General features: G+C 51.3%; 1 long non-coding RNA gene across 1 annotated transcript in view; it reads left to right on the top strand.

Moving 5' to 3' along the window:
- The window catches only part of LOC142007162 (uncharacterized), a 31,826-nt gene extending 28,926 nt beyond the window's left edge, over positions 1–2,900 (top strand). Inside the window, exons 2-3 of the long non-coding RNA XR_012643898.1 lie at positions 1,451–1,577; positions 2,759–2,900. This is a non-coding gene — a long non-coding RNA (uncharacterized LOC142007162). The remainder of the gene's footprint in view (positions 1–1,450; positions 1,578–2,758) is intronic.
- The last annotated feature ends 8,341 nt before the right edge of the window (positions 2,901–11,241 follow it).

The following is an 11,241-nucleotide window of genomic DNA, read 5'->3' on the forward strand; positions in this document are numbered from 1 at the left end:
GGTGCTACAGGACTGCTTGGGATTTTTTGTGAAGCTACAGTCTAACATGGCTCTGAGACGGAACAATATGTGTGTATTTGCGCGTATGTGTGCTGACTGCTTCACAGCTATAGCAGCTCTCTGACGGAGTTAAACACTAAGCAAGAAGGTTCACACTTTGTGGGGAATAGGTTCTGGGAGAAGGGTGTGTTCAAGTCTTAATGGTCCATGCTGTGCCCAGAGGGGCTAGCTGGCTTGAGAGCAGGCTCCTACATTTGGAAGCAGGACACCAGACAGGTGGGCACCCTGAGGCTATGGCTACACTGCTGCCTTATTTTGAAACAAGCTACTGTGAAATTACTCCTTTGAAACAAGCACCGTTCCTCTCGCTTTCGCCACGTCTGCACTAGCCAGGATTTTCAAAATTGCAGGCCCTCTTTTGAAAGCGAGTGCGGCGTGTGCGCTCTTTCGAAAACTAAATCGAAGGAACGCGCCCTAGCTTCCGAAATCGCTCTTCCAAACTTGAAGTAGGAAAAGGCCGCCCTTTTGAAAGCCTTCTTTCGACAGAGCGGGGTCCGTCAAGGCACCAATCAGCTGGGACACGGAGATGTGCTGCCCTGCGCCTGCGGGGCTATATGGTTCGTGTGTGCAGCAGCCCTTAAAGCCGCACGGACCCAGAAACCCTGTTGCAGGAAGCTGAGAGTGTGTAGGCAGCAGCCTTTACGAGTGCTGCCCCTTGCATGTCCCAGCAACACTCTGAGCAGCTACTGGGGCACCACGGCTAGCAACCAGCAGCATGAGGAACCCCAGGGCCCCTGTCTCCAAGTGTGCCCAGGGCTTGCAGGGGTCCAGCCAGAGGGGAAAAAGTGAGCCCCCCCTTCCTAGACAGAGCATGAGCTCTGGGACCTGCTGGACATATGGCAGGAGGAGGAGGTCCTAGGTGAGATGGGTACGAAGGGGCAGAATTCAGCCACTTTCACCTGGCTGGCCAAGAGCCTGAGTTCCCATGGCCACCCTGCTTGCACTCCTGACCAAGGGCACAGCAATGTCAAGGAGCTGTGGCAGGGGTATGCCTGGGATCTGGACTCAGCCAGCCGGTCGGTAGCCACCCCCGCTTTGTGCCCATTTTACCGAGAGCTCTGGCGCCCCCTGAGCTGAGCGGACACCACCTCCCTGCCGGCCGTCCTTGATACCTCAGCCGAGGAGCCCCAGGCCAGGGATGCCAACGAGCTGGGACAGCTGCCAGTGGCCGTCAGTGGCTGCCAGTGGCCGTCAGCAACTGCTCCCAGAAACAGTGCTGCAGCCTGCTCCCAGTGGGAGGGGGACCCCCACTGGCACCAGGGGCCCCCAGGGCCGCCCTGCTGTCGGACAGGACATGGGTACAGGGATCCACCGCCCATGGAGGGAGGGAGGGCGTGGGCCATGGGGCAGGAGTCACGGTCTGTCCCTCTCTTCCCTCCCGTTCTCACAGCTGTGCCATCCGAGGGCCTGGAGCCTTTCGCACCCTGCGTCATGCCAGACAGCTCCACAGAGGCGAGGGACGACTGGGCTGAGCCACTGCAGGCACCAGGGCATCCCTGCTTCAGGAGGAGCCAAAGGTGGGTGGCGGAGGACCTCCACGTCGCCACCTCTGCCCAGTGGCAGGTGGAGGTGGTGAAGTGGTGCGTCCAGCTGGAGGCGGGAGAGGCCACCTCTCACCGGGCAGCCTGGGGGGAATTTCATGGGGAACCTCCAGGATGTGGCGGGCACATTCCGGGAGCTGCTGGCCTGGATGCCCCCTCCTGCTGCCCCTCCCGCTGCGGCCTCACCCATCAGTCCCCCCCCGGAGAGGCCCCTGATGGGGCCGATTGGCCAGCTGGGGTGGACCCTCGACCCTACCTCCCTGTCCTTCCAGCACCCTCCCTGCCCTGCCAGGGACCCCAGAGTGGGGGGTGGGGTTGTGGGGTCCAGGGCCAGCGTGAGTTGAGGTTCTCTGTCCCTGCCCCACGGTAAGGGCCCCCCATTCAGGCCCCCCATGTCCCCCCACCTCTAAATAGTTCAGCCCCGTCCCACCTGTAACTACTCATGTGGTTGTTGAATTCTGCATATCTCGCAAAGAAAAAGGGTTTTGTTCTGTAAAATAACACCACTTTATTTCACCCAGACCCTGCATGCCATGTGCTCATTGCGAGGGGCAGTGTGTGGGAGGTGGCAATGGGGGGCACGCAGGGCAGAGGGGAGTGTGCAGGGACCCACTGGGGGGGTGGCCATGGCAGCACTTACTGGGGCCCCTGTGCAAAGTATTCGTGCAGAGCCTCCTGGACGTGGACCTTATCATGGTGTGCCTGGCGGCTGGGGTGGCGGCCCGTTCATGATGGACTCAGCTACCCTGTTAAGCATGACATTAAGGGTGTTTAACTAAAGTTGTTATTCAAAATGGAGTCCCCGTTGGGATCCATCTTTAAGATGGAGTCTGGAAAAATTGCTAAGTCGTCATTCCCCTCAGTAAAAAGAGCGCAAAACCGGAGGCGGGAAATCAGGCATCACATGGTACAAATCGGCCCGGAGACAAGAAGCTGTATGAGGAGGTGATCCAGCCTGCTCTGGGCTCTCTCATTCCTGCTGCTCCCTCCCAGCTCTGAGCTGAGGGAGCAGAAGAGAAGGAAACTCCCCAGTGGCTAGGGGGAAGCACTCTCACTGACAAGTGTGAAGTGTGAAGACCTTGTAGGCCAGGAGCCTTATTGATTTTGTTGGATCTAAACAGGGAAGTGTAGTGACCCACCTCCATCATTTTTCCTAGGCATTGCTACACGCAGGACTGCGGGTCAAGAACAGAAGAAAGAAGATAGAGGAGAAGAATTCCAGCTGTTCCTGTGCCTGAAGCAGAGCGTGTGGGAAGCAAATCCATCAGCCTCCCTCCCTCTCAGTGGGACAGCTCAACCTGCCTGGCATCCATAGATCGCTCTGGACTGCGGTAGGAGTGACTTTGGGAAGGGGGAGGATCCGTTTGCTTGTAAATAGTTTTGACAACCGAAAGGTTTATTTGGTTAATGCTTGTTTGATAAATGAGTCATTACTGTTTGTCTTCCTTTGTGAGGTGTTCAATACGCACAGTGATAGAGACGTTAGGGGGTCTGGGCCTGTAAAAGCAGGGAAATTCTCTGCTTACTGTTCCCTGGTAACAACCGACCCCTGCATAAAGGCCTCCCCCTTGCTCTCCACTATGTTATGCAGCGTACAGCAAGCACCCACGACCTGGGAGACATTGAGGGGGCCTACCTCCAGGCAGGACAGAAGACAGTGCCACCGACCCTTCAGACACTTGAAGGTGCACTATGGCACATTGTGGGCATGGTTTAGCTGCACGTTGAAGCGCTCCTTGCTGAGCGTGGGGTGGCCTGTATAGGGCTGCATGAGCCAGGGCTGGAGGGGATAGGCCACACTGGCCACCAGGCAGAGGGGCAGCAAGGTGTCCCGCAGTGGGGTCTCCCTCTGGGGGATGTATGTCCCTGCCTCCAGCCAGTGGCACAGGCTGGAGTTTTGGAACACCCACGCATCATGGGTGCAGCCAGGCCAGCCCATGTATATATCCTGGAACTGGCCCCAGCTGTCCACCGTGGCCTGCAGCACCACAGAGCGTTGCCCTTTTCTGTTAATATATTGTCCTCTGCTGTGCTCCGGGGCACGGACTGGGATGTGGATCCCAATTCAGGAACGCAAATGCAGCGAAGCCTGTGATGGCTGCATCCAGGTCCCCAATGCGGATCACCCTCTGGAGGAGCATAGTGTTCAGCGCACGCACCACCTGCAGGGGAGTGGGGGATATATGCACCAGTGAGGGTGTGTGGGGTGTGCCAGATCCCCCAGTCCCATCCCGCCCCCCTGGTCCCCATGCCTCACCCCACTCCCGGTTCCCATTGGGCCCCCTGTCCTGGGCTCCCCCTCCCCAGAGTAGGTGTGTGGCCCGGGCTTCCTTACTTCCGTCATGATGGTCCCAACTGTGGCCTTGCCCACACCAAATTGGTGGCCCATGGAACGGTAGCTGTCTGGAGTGGCCAGCTACCAGACAGCTATCACGACCCTCTTCTTGATGGGGAGGGCATGTTGTATCCAGGTGTCCTGGAGTCTCAGGGAGGGGGACAGCCAATGGCATAGGTCCAGGAAGGTCTGCTGCCACATCCAGAAATTCTGGAGCCACCAGTTGTTTTCCCACTCCCCTGTGACAAGGTGCTACTACCACTCGGAGCTGGTGGGGGGGCTCCAGAGCCAGCGGAGTACACAGCAGGGGGCATAGTAACCAGCGGTCTGGGGTGTCCATAGCCATGGTGGGCCGCAGGAGGAGGGGTTCCCTCTATAGGATGTGCAAGGTGGCCGCTACTGCTGTGGCCAGCAGGGTGACCATCCAATGGCGGCACCCAGTGGGGTCTCGAGCTGCTGCTGCTGGTCTTCCATGGTTCTCCCTGAGGGCACTGTGTCTGCGGGGCTTGGGGCAGCTCCACAGGCCTCGTGCTGTGCAGGGCGAGGGTGTTGTGGAGGGGGCCTTTAAAGGAGCGGCTGGCTGAGGCCCTGGAACGGCTTGGCCACCACGCGACCCCATTCACAGCGTTTCTTTGCCCTTTCTTTTGAAAGAAAGCATGGGAGAGTACAGACGCCCGCTTTCCGAAGGGTAGATGGCTCGTTCGGAGGCATGAATTGACGGTGCTAGCGCCGGGTTGTGTGCAGACGATACTTTTCGAAAGGGCATCTTTTGAGTTCTCGTTTTCGAAAAGTGCCCTTTCGAATACGTGCTCTAGGGCCGACGTAGTTTGGAGGATTACCAATTTCAAAATAAGGTACCCACTATTGTGAATTAATTTCAAAAAAGCCTGTGTGTAGTATAGATGACAGGTAAGTTACTTCGAAATAACAGCAGTCATTGGTAGTGTAGTCCTAGCCTGAGAGTGTACCTCAGGACCCTGACTGGACTCTGGTCAGGTTCCGGAGGCTTAGAACACCACTAGAAACGCAGAACACAGAGGTTTGGATTCCCCTCCCAGCAGTCCAGGAAGAGGTACTTGCCAGGATCTATGATAGGTCCCACAGCTTTACTGAAGCATTTCTGTAGGACAGCTGGTTTGCATGTATTGATAGCCTTCCCCTGCCATGGATTATCTGGGGCTCAGCTGGAAGACTGAGCAGGGCTGCTGAAATCATTTTAGAGTGTAGGTGCTGAAAGCCATTGAACTAAACTATAAAACCTGTGTATAAGGGAAACCGCTTCAAACAAGGGGATGCTGCAGCACCCTTTGTATCCTTAGTTCCAGCACATAAGGGGCTGAGCCCTGTAAGACTCAACTGGAGTGTAGAAACGCCCAGACACCATAGACCAGAGGCCTTTACGAGTGCCAAATCCTGGCCTAGACCATAGGTGCCACCCTGGCATTAGGCTCACACATGGGTAGTGTTTGATCAACCTGGCCAGTTTTCTTTATGGATTTACCAGTTGCCAGAAAAATAATCTGCCTGTATTTGCATGATTATCACAATGCATAGGGATATCTAATGGTAAAAGTTTCTATGTCCAGCTAAAGATGCTACAATGTTCTCACTTTTGGGCTATGTTTACACTAGCCCAAAACTTCGAAATGGCCATGCAAATGGCCATTTCGAAGTTTACTAATGAAGTGCTGAAATACATATTCAGCGCTTCATTAGCATGCAGGCGGCCGCGGCACTTCGAAATTGACGCGGCTCACCACCGCGCGGCTCATCCAGACAGGGCTCCTTTTCAAAATGACCCCGCCTACTTCGAAGTCCCCTTATTCCCATCTGCTCATAGGAATAAGGGGACTTCGAAGTTGGCGGGGTCCTTTCGAAAAGGAGCCCGTCTGGATGAGCTGCGCCAATTTTGAAGTGCCGCGGCCTCCCGCATGCTAATGAGGCACTGAATATGTATTTCAGTGCTTCATGAGTAGACTTCGAAGTGGCCATTTGCATGGCCATTTCGAAGTTTTGGGCTAGTGTAGACATAGCCCTGCAGTTTAAGTAAGACAATTATGTTATCAATCATATACTATCTGAAGGGATAACACATATACAGTAAACTCTTTCATATCCAGCAGCCCTGGGAATGGGAGGTTGCCAGATAGTCCATATTAGATATTAAGAAACAAAAATGTATGCAGAGTACTTTATTTACCAACAACCGTAGTATTGTTCACTGTAAATTTACACTGCATTTCCTGTATTTATTTGTATTTACTTTCACTACACTGTACGTATGGAAAACGTAACTAAAACATACTTATGGTTAAAATGTCAGTTATTTGAGAGTTCCGGATGGTAGAATCCTGGATGTGAAAAAGTTTACTGCAGATAATAGTCTTAGTAGTAGCTGTGTTAGTTTGTAACTTCACAAACCAAGCAGTCCTGTAGCACCTTAAAGACTAATAATTGTATTTATTGAGTATTTATTTATTTTATTTATTCATCATAATCTGAAGAAGTGTGTTTTACCCATGAAAGCTCATTACCTAATGAATAAAATTGTTAGCCTTTACGGTGCTACAGAACTGCTTGCTTTGTTTTACGTATCGATAAGTGACGAAGTTGGGGATTGCAGAATTGCCTTACAGCTGGGGTTGCAGCAGGCTTGCCTTTTGTGTGTGAGGGTTGGGGGCTGCCTTTTCCTTTGCATTTCAAAGGTTGTAAGCCTATTTGGCATAGGTACCCCAGTGTCTAGGGTTGCTGAGCAGAGGTGGCAGGGTGTGGGGAGAAAAGGAGCCTGGTGATTTAAAAGGGCCAGGGGTCAGAAATCTGGGCCTTTTTAAATCACTGTTGGCAACGCTGGTTATGAAGCCCGGGAAGCACAGAAGGGCTAGTGGGGTAGCCTAGTCCCCAACTCACCTCTTCCACCCAAAGTCCTGCCCCTTCTGGAAGGGTCTGGAGCCAGCCCCCTTTTCTCCACCTTTCACAGGGGCCTGGCATTTCTATCCTCAGCCTGCCAGTCACAACATGGTAGAGAAAGCAGCCAAGATCTTCCCATCCCTGGAGAAAGGAGTGGGACAGACTGACTCAAAGAGTTAAGCACCCTCGGCATAAGAGTGTGAGATGATAAGAGGGTGACAGCATAAGCCTGGGATGCCTTCTAAAGTGGACGACCAAGATCCAGCAATAGCAAGAGAAGCTCCTGTGGCAACTGACTGCTTAGTATCAATAACAAATCTGGGGCACAACAGCAAATACAGTAGCAACAATAGGTTCAGTAGATAATGGCCCAGATGCAGCTTCAGAGGTTCATTGGAGTTTAATTTCCAGGGGCTGTAGCTCTGGACAGCTGTAGTCTTGCCAGTCAAACTCATGGAAATGGGCCCTGATAAGGACTCAGAGGTTTGCTTTCAAAAAACAAGCAGTCCTGTGGCACCTTAAAGACTAACAAATTAATTTATTCAGGTCATGAGCTTTCGGATTGGAGTAGATAATTCTAATCCAGGGTTTATGTAGCAGGGATGGGAGGAGGAGGAGAAAGGAAAGAAGGAAGGAAGAAAAAAAGATGGGGGGGTCACCTGTCACTAATAGGATCACCAAAAGAAGTAAATTAAGTGGGATGTGCTCTGTTTCTGTGAATATCAAAGATGGGGAAATTGTCCATGCAATGTGTAAGATAATTGAGATCTCTGTTAAGTAGGTGTGTTCCCCTAAACCACATCAACCACCCCATCAGGTCACAGAATCACAGAATCACAGGGCTGGAAGGGACCTCAGGAGGTCATCTTGTCCAACCCCCTGCTTCAAGCAGGATCAACCCCCACTAAGTCATCCCAGCCAGGACCTTGTCCAGCTGGGACTTAAAAACCTCAAAGGATGGAGAATCCACCTCTCTAGGCAACGCATTCCAATGCTTCACCACGTGCCTGGTGAAGTAGTTTTTCCTAATATCTAACCTACACCTCTCCCTCTTCAACTTCTGACCATTACTCCTTGTTCTGCCATCTGACACCACTGAGAACTGTTTCTCACCCTCCTTTTTAGAGCTCCCCTTCAGGAAGTTGAAGGCTGCTATTAAATCACCTCTAAGTCTTCTCTTCTGTAAACTAAACAAGCCCAAATCCCTCAGCCTATCCTGATAGGTCTTGTGCTCCAGACCCTTAATCATTTTTGTTGCCCTTCGCTGAACCTGCTCCAGCAAATCCACATCCTTTTTATACTGGGGGGCCCAAAACTGGACACAATATTCCAGATGTGGCCTCACCAGTGCCGAATAAAGAGGAATAACTACTTCTCTAGATCTGCTCGAAATGCTCCTCCTAATGCACCCCAGTATGCCGTTAGCCTTCTTGGCTACAAGGGCACACTGTTTGCTCATATCCAGCCTTTCATCCACCATAACCCCTACGTCCCTTTCCATCGTACTGCTGCTGAGCCAGTCGGCCCCCAGCCTGTAACAATGTTTGGGATTCTTCTGCCCCAGGTGCAGGACTCTACACTTCTCCTTGTTGAACCGCATCAGATTTCTGTTGGCCCAGTCCTCCAATTTATCCAGGTCCCTCTGGATTCTCTCTCTACCCTCCAACGTATCTACCTCTCCCCCTAGTTTTGTGTCATCCGCAAACTTGCTGAGGGTGCAGCCCAGTCCCTCATCCAGGTCCTCGTACAATGGCTTCTGATAGTCACTGAATGCAACTAGGACGTGGGTCACCACCTTTGTTGTCATGGAAGACCCAGCAAGAGGTGTCTCCTAAACTCACAGCATATCTCATTAACAGAATTACAGCAAGTCTCACAAACCCATGAAATGCCCACAAAAGCTTATGCTTCAAAATATTTTAGTCTATAAGGTGTCACAGGACTTCTTGTTGTTCACAAACCCCTAGACACTCATGATATATTTTGTCAGAGCCTTGAGCTTCATCTGAAGTGCTACACAGCATGTTTTGTATGAACTATCACTACCACATATAGATGATGAACATGAGAAATACAGGGCGGTGCTCTGAGGTACAACACATCACGCCCACTTCCAACAGCATCAGACCCTGTGGGCCCAATAAGCTGCAGAGCCTCCCACTCGTCCCTTTTGGAAGGCCCTGGTCCCCTAGGCCCAAAACTGGACAAAGGATGCTGTAGCTCCTGCAGTCTCCGCTTCAGGAAAGCAGGTTTGCAACTGGAGACAGGTCACTCTTACTGCTCCCAAATGCCAAATCCAAGTTCCTCACTAACTGCGAAGAGTGTTCAAAGTAATCGGTTGAGTAGGACCAGCTCAGTCGGAACTCAGATAACCCAAGACGAAGAAGACTAGAAGCTCTGGAAGGAGCAGGAGGGCTTGTTTATCACTTCATATCCTCTTGGCCACACAGGGATGCTGGGACCATTTGTATACCAGGACTGCTGAGAGCCACTGAACCAACATAGAAACCTTGTATATGATGAAAACCGTTTCAAGCCAGGTGGTGCTACAACACCACCCCCAGCCAGGGAGGAAAAGGAGCAGTTGCCCTGGGCCCGGTGTTTGGCAGCAGCAGCTGCTGCTCCAGGCTCCTCTGAAGTGCCACAACAGCACTGCTGCAGTACCACCTGTGGCTGTGATGGGGCGGGGCAGCACCGTAATCTGTGCAGTGCTTAAGGCTGACTGCCATAGGTCCAGCCCCTTCTCCCTGGCCCTGGCCCTGGCCCTCCCTGCCCTGGGCCCCACTGCCCCAGCAGCCCTAGTCCCAGCACCTACAGGGCCAGAGATGGAACCCCAAGAATTCATCAACCAGGACCCTGACACACAGCAAAAGACTCAAGTGAGTCAGCTCATGAATGCCTTCCTGGTGCTATTTTCATCCTGGCCAGGCAGTCGACTAGGGGCAAGATATCCCAGGCAATAAATGGAGAGAAACACCCCGCATCCTTTTGTTGGCAATGTCCACCCTCAACAGTGACCCACAAAGGAATTTTTAATTGGGCTTTGCCCTTTTGTAAAAAGTCAAAACCAAAGAGCTTTAAATAGAAATCCCTTTCATAGCTTATCTTGTATGTGTTTCACCAGTGAACTAGTTGTCCAGTAGCCAACTTAGCTTAAACGTGTAGTTTTAATGTAAAATAAGCTGGAAATATATTAAAACAACACAAAAGCAAAAAATCTTCAGGCTCTTAAAAATACTTCAAAAAGAAACAAAAAGAGACTAATTCAAAACAAATCTTGTGCAGGTCACTTTGGCTATGTCTACATAGCAGAGCTATTTTGGGATACCTCGGTACCCCAAAATAGCTGCTCCGTGCCTGTGAAACGTGCCCGTTATTTTGTAATATTTTTCAAAGTAACAGCTGCGCTGTTTCGGCATCCCTGTTCTCCTCATTGTAGGAGGAGTAAGGGATGCTTCAAAATCGTGCATTATTTCAATATTTGGCACTGTTTAGACAGCTGCAGCGTGCAGAGCTCATTGCCTGAGGCAGGTAAATCCTGGGCATAGGGGACAGATTTGGGGCTGAAGGAGTTAAACCTGGGCGTGCGGAAGTGGTTTGAGGCTGAGAGAGGTTAAACCTGGGGATAGGGGGTGAGTTAGCAGGATGGAGGGTAAAGCTTGGAGATGGGGGGACAGATTTGGGAGCTGAGGCACATAGAGCCTGGAGATGGGGGTAACAACTTTCTAACATACAAATCATTGTGTGTGCGCTGATCTTAAAATAGGGGTAACAAAAAGTAGTTTGATGTTATTTATTAAGGACTGTCTCGTATTCACCTGCATTGCAGCTCTTCAAGTATTGATTTTGTAACTGAATTTGAAAAAATGGCTCTTCTCACTATTTTAGTTGCAGACCCCTGCTCCAACTGCTCCAGCTGTTAGAGTACACACCTTCAGACTGCCTATTGGCAGCAAGGGCACTAATGAATAGGGCCTTATGAAATTCATGGTTCATTTTGGTCAATTTCATGGTCATAGGATTTTAAAAATGGTAAATTTTATGATTTATGATTTTATGATTTCAGTGAGGAGTCCTGTAGCACTTTACAGACTGACAATAAACAGAGCTAGCTCACTGGGGCCCAGCTGCTAGGTCGGGCACAAGGTGGCATGCTGACAGTGGGGCCTTGCTAATGGGTGGTAGATGCTATAGTCAGTTGGCACAAAGGGCCCTGAAGGTGTGTGGCCCAAGGCAACTGCCTTGCCATAAGACCTGGCCTGCAAACAAATCTGTTAGGTTCAAAGACACTGTAGGACTCCTGATTGTTTTCACAGATATGGACTAACACAGCTATCCCTCTGAGAATTCATGACTGTAGACATTTAAATCTGAGATCTCATGGTGGTGTGACTGTGG

The sequence above is a fragment of the Carettochelys insculpta genome, chromosome 1, assembly GCF_033958435.1.
Source record: "Carettochelys insculpta isolate YL-2023 chromosome 1, ASM3395843v1, whole genome shotgun sequence".
Lineage (NCBI taxonomy): Eukaryota > Metazoa > Chordata > Testudines > Carettochelyidae > Carettochelys > Carettochelys insculpta.